Source organism: Parasteatoda tepidariorum, chromosome 4, assembly GCF_982258835.1.
Source record: "Parasteatoda tepidariorum strain Cologne lab strain chromosome 4, Ptep-v5.0, whole genome shotgun sequence".
Classification (NCBI taxonomy): domain Eukaryota; kingdom Metazoa; phylum Arthropoda; class Arachnida; order Araneae; family Theridiidae; genus Parasteatoda; species Parasteatoda tepidariorum.
This window is the reverse complement of record NC_141758.1, coordinates 94,572,757-94,578,756: the sequence shown is the minus strand read 5'-3', so window position 1 is coordinate 94,578,756 and position 6,000 is coordinate 94,572,757.

Sequence of the window (6,000 nt, the reverse complement as noted above, 5' to 3'; positions counted from 1 at the left end):
TTTATGCAAAATAGTACAAGGAAACATTGATTTGTAAAAATCGCTTTTTTTAAAAATAAACAAAGTTTTTAACACTTTGTTTTAAGCGTATAATGAATTTTTTAACAAGCTTTTTTTTTAAATTTTCTAAATTTTCTTTCAATAATTTTAACTAGATATATTTATAAAATTCCCTTCTTATTTTTAAACTGATAAATCTTCCAAGGAGCGAAAATTTTAAGAAATTATAACAAAACTTATGTTTACTTTTTAGTTTAAAATTCGAACCTTGCTCTAGTCAAACGAACTTAATTATTTATGTGAAATAAAAATTAGTGATGTTTCAAAAGCGACAGAGAGGGTGTTTAGTACTGGGGGTAATGTTCGAAAAAACGGAGCATCTTTTATCATTTAAACATTCGGAAATGTTGATATATTTTTATTTCAAATTAAAAATTTCATATGAAGTTTCAATTTCGCTAAATTGGCTATGGCTCATTAAGTAAAATTATTTTTTATAGCTTCAAACTTTTTTTCTTTCCAAAATTTAATTTACTTAAACTTATTGATTTCCGAATAAATTCATAAACCTATCGTTTTAAACTTTCTTTGATTTCTAGTTAAAAGCTTAGTAAAGTATCTAACTTAAATTAAGACTGCTTATACCTTATAAACGATAAAGAGGTGCAAATATTGTATCTACACACATTTTTTCAATAAATATTTTAAGCAAGATTTGTACATTGTAGTCAATTTATTTAATATCTTTCTCAAGAAAAACATATATATCTTCAAATTTATAAATTGATTTAAATCAATTTGAGTATGAAGTTATTATAGAAATCTGATTTTCTGTGCCTTACAAGTAAATGAAATTAAATAGTACTATATCGCGATACAAAATACAAAAATACTATATCGCGATGCAAAACTGACGATGCATCACGATATACAATTTCTAATATCGCCCAGTCCTAGTCATGACTATTCGTTTTGAGCTCTTTTGGGTAATTTATTATATCGTGAGAATTTTATTTTATTGATTGTTCAGATTGCTTACAGTCAGAAACTAGCAGAAATTAATTATTTTTTATTAAATATCAGCTTTCTTTAATTTTTAATAAGGAATAATATTTTATTCTAAATAGAGAAATTGTTCTTTCTATTACACTTAGAGTAAGATTTTCATGTGTGGAAAACTTTAAATTGCAACTATGAATAATTAAATCAGTTTTCCATAATTCCTCCTTCACCATTTTAACATAGTTAAATAAATTTCCTTTTTGAGTTATCTGAAGTGAAAGTATTAGAGTCTGATAAAAAATTTTTGTAATTATTTTATATTTCTAACAATAATCAACTGCGACATTGAATACGCTTAAAAGCAATATCATTCAAATAATATTGCTTTTAATTAATATTGCTTAAAATTGTTATAATTTCAAACAAGTCTATTTTTGATGCTTTTTTTTAATGACTAGGCCAAGATGTTTACGCACATTAAATAATATTTCTATTTAGAATCGTATAAAAATAAATCGAATAAAAAATATCGAATACTTTATTTCATAAAGTGTGCTAATTCGGGTTAGGAAGCTCATTACCGGCACAAAATGAAATAGGAGAATAATTATAGTTCTTCAGAAACAAAGATGTCTGCAAAGAAGTTATAAAGTGAATGGTTTTAACTTAAAATAAAAAAATAAACTTTCGTGTCAAAAAACAAAAATCAATCAAATCGGATGGAGAGGATCCTTGATCAGCGTAATATCTTGTTTTTAGGATATAACCTTTTTTCATGTCATTTTAGAAATAAAATCTTGTATTTTAAAGTAATAAACAAACAAAACCAAATATAATAAAATAAATTAATTATAAAATAAATTAATAAAAAAAGTAAAAAGGGCTCACGATACAAACTTTAAAACAAAGTTTTGAGATTTAGTTTTTGTTTTAACCATTGAAATTATCAGCAAATGCATTATTAATAAAGCAAACGTCTCAGTAACGTAGCTTGTGATCTTTTTTTCCTCAGAATATGAGAGTTCTCGAGAATCATATACCCATTCTTCGACAGCATACGACTACAAGCAAATATACCGGTTGTGTTTTACGAAAGAGCCATTCCTTCCTATAAACTTACATCTTTGGCGATCATCATTTGGCATATAATGGGGCGAAAAAGAGTGCCAATCTAGTAGGTAATAAAATCTAGACTTAATTGAGAGTACTGTGATTGATCATCCCCATGCCCATGAAAAGGGGGAAGCAGAGACATTCGGTGAAACACCCCTGACACGGAATAACTTTTATCTTGTACAGAAGAGAAAATTTTAATGAAAATCTCACTTGCAAATTTTTTATCTTGATTATCATGTTAACTTTTGAAGAGATTAATGGTAGACAGGGTGTGATGAACTGGCTGATAAAAAATGGCCGTACAATTAATGCTTAATTAAAATGCTTACGTACAATTAATTTTTATAGAAGCGAACGGAATACATAAATTAAATCTTTTCGGGTTCTTCTGTTCCAATAATGAGTCGGAACTAATAACTCATCACCAGGGATAAGACAATGATGATCTTAAAATGCCCTTAAATAAAGCAAAAACTGTTGCTAAAACAAATACTTTAAAATTTTATAAAACGTGTTTTATATTAGTTTTTTTTTTTTTTAAATTAATTTAAATCGAAATTTGCTCTTATAAATGTAATAAAAAATGCGGTAATAATTAAATTAAATATACAAATAAATATCCAATAAGGATAAATAAGAATTAATAAATTTTTAATTGTAATTTCCACGAACATTAGAATTACATTTTATTATCAAATTTTATATCTATTTTTTAATATTCTTAAATTTGAAATTGTCCTAAAGCAATTCGTATATCTTGAAAAATTCTGTTCAACATTAACACTTATTATTGAAAGTTTGAGGATACACTCGTTTGACTAATTTAAAATTAAAAATCTTAATTCACTAACGAATTCTTTTAAAATGTAAACCAGCTTTCAAAATTTAAAGAAAAATATTAATAAAAGGGAAAAAAATCTGAAAAATGAAATAATTTCCAAAATAAGTATGCTTTAAAGCAAAAAAAAAAACAAAAAAAAAAAAAAAAAAAAAGCACCCAAAGATGCAAAGGAATACATTCATCATCACAACCTAGCCTTTGTTTGTCACTATTCACAACTCCCAATGGTTGAGTTTTGAATTAATATTCTATTCTTCTTTTTAAGCATTGATATGAATTGTTATTGGGTCAGCATATAATGACTTACATGTCCCATCTATCATACAATTCTGAGATTTCTGTACATTTTTGTCCTATTCTTGTGATACCTATACTAAAATACAGTCATACCTTTCTTCGATTGATTGATTTGTATTTTTGTGGTGGCAATCTCTGAAAATGATCAAATGTTATTCTGATTCAAAAGAAAAATACCATGACTAATGATAATAAACACTTATGACAATCGAAGTTCTTATTATTGTAAGATTCATTTTTTTTTTCATTAGATAGGATCCAAGCTGGAGGTCTACTGACTTTCCAAAAATGTTCGATTTTTAAAGAGATTCAGGAAAGTTTGTTTGACATTCTACGAACATAGTTCCTTTTTCCTGATATTCTTGTATTGTAAAACACTAACTCATTTATACTAAAAGAGAAAGCGACATGACACATTTAAACAATATATAGGTATAAATTCGTCACATGCAGGAGACCTAAATGTTATATAAAAATAAATGCATAAATTTATTCTTTATTATTATTCAATACTAATACAATTTATTTTGAAAATTTTGGATCAACTTTTTATCTCCATCATAGTGACTTACGCACAAATTTGTTTAGTTAGTAATCTTAATACTAACTTGATTCACAAAGGACAATACTACATAGATTTTCTAGTACAATACAAAAATATATAATTTGCCAAATTCCCTTTTTTAGAAGACACTATACCGATGGAAAAAAAAAAATCTTCATGGCAAATTTCGTTTTGTTCTAAGAAGTAATCGATTTTCTCCTGATTTCTTCATTGTCCTGCACTCTCTTCCATGTAGGGCTATTGGTCTTATATAGTATAACTTTATTTCCCTACTAAGTATTTCGGTTGGCACTGACCTCCCAAAACAGAGTAATATTCAGCTATTACCCACATTAATTCTCCATTTGTTTTACACATAGTTGATTTGTATTTTAAAGTCATTTTTATTATTCAGAATTATTATCTTGCATTTTACTTGTCACTGCCATGAATTTAGCTCCCACCATTGATTACAAAGTCAGAATTTTAAGCAGCAGACATAAGGGCTTCGGTAGCTTCGCTAAGGCTATCTTATTGTTTACCCCACCCTCCCTCGGTTTTCGCTTTAACCATAATTTTATTAAAAGGTCCATAATTAAATTTAAGCAAAAGATCTATAACTTAACACAAAACAATTTTCTTTTTCATTCATTTTATAAAATCTTAGGTAGAATATTCTTTAGAAATCTTTTTTTATTTTCTTTCTGTAGTCAAAACTCTTAGACTCCTGGTGGCTGAGTGGTAGTGCGATCTCGTGCCAGAGGTCCTTGGTTCGATCCTCGGGCCCGGCAGAGTGACCCAGCTAAATTGGCCCAAGATTTCCCCCCCCCCCCCCCAATTGAACAAAAGGCATTATTAGGAGGGTTTGAAAAAAACACCTGTTACTAATGATGGTCACGTTTATGATCAGTTAAAGAGGCTATAGGGTTATCTTTTTAAGTGTATGTTCTTGCGCGTTTATGAATAAGCCGTGAATATATTAGCTTTTCCGTAGAGCCAGGAAAAAGAGGTTAAAATAATATTTTCTCATGTCTGCAAATAGTAGAATAATAATATAAAAAACAATGCGCACAATTTTCTTTAATTGTTTTTTAGCAATGTATTTATTTCAATTGGTCTTTCAAAGGTCATTGCTACGAAATTTTGCTAAGTTGTAAAAAAAATCACGATTTTAATACAATCATTACACAATGTTCATAAAAAAATAGTAAATTATAAATAATTAGTTACTTAACATTCATAACAATACATAAATTTAATTAAATAACTACAAACTAAAATTATCGATCCAATTAAGTTATCGCACTACTAAGTTTTGTTTAATCGAAACTCTTAATCTTCTGGACGTTTTCCACTTTCTTCCAATCCGAATATGAAAATAATCCAGCTGTAATTTCTTTTGTTACTTTTTTTTTTTTTTGCATTTTAAATGAATTTTGAAAATAAAAAGATTTTAATGGCGTACCTAAGTATTGCTCAAACCCCCCTTTCCTCTTGTAAGCAAAAATAAGCAATTCTCAACCTCCCTTGCCGTTTTAGGTGCTTACGAAATATTTGAACAGCCCCGAAACAATACTTTTATTATTTTGTTCAACCAGGACGTTCTGCTCTATTTGATACCAACACCCACAATTACATTTTTGCTTCTTGAAGAAAAGCAGATTTACAAATCAGAATTAAAAACAATTCAATTAAAGAATCCCAAAATGTTTTTCCATAAACGAAGATTTGATGCCATAGATTTAGGTTCCGATTCTTAGAATGTAATCCCAGATTACAGGGAACCTTACAGCAAACGTTGTTGACTAATTAATCCTTCTCTTAACAAAATGGAAATATGAGTATGGCAAGCTTGTTTGCATAAAAACTGAATGAAGGCATGAAGGAAAACTTTATTAACAAAATAATTCGTTTTTTTGATTTTTACTTCATTTTATCTTCTTTTTTTTTTTTGTCTTCATTTTCATTTTAGCTCTGTCCTGACTGTATGTGTTGAAAACTTATGCTACTATTGTTACAATCATTCCTTATTAATTGATAGAATTGTTACAATCATATATGTTACAATTGTAACTAATTATTTTATAATAATTATTTTAGTTGCATATGTTGATATAGACAGAATTTTAGAAAAAATTTATTATCAAAGTAAACATAACTTATTAAAAACCAATAGCTTGTTCTTCGTTTAATGATTGTA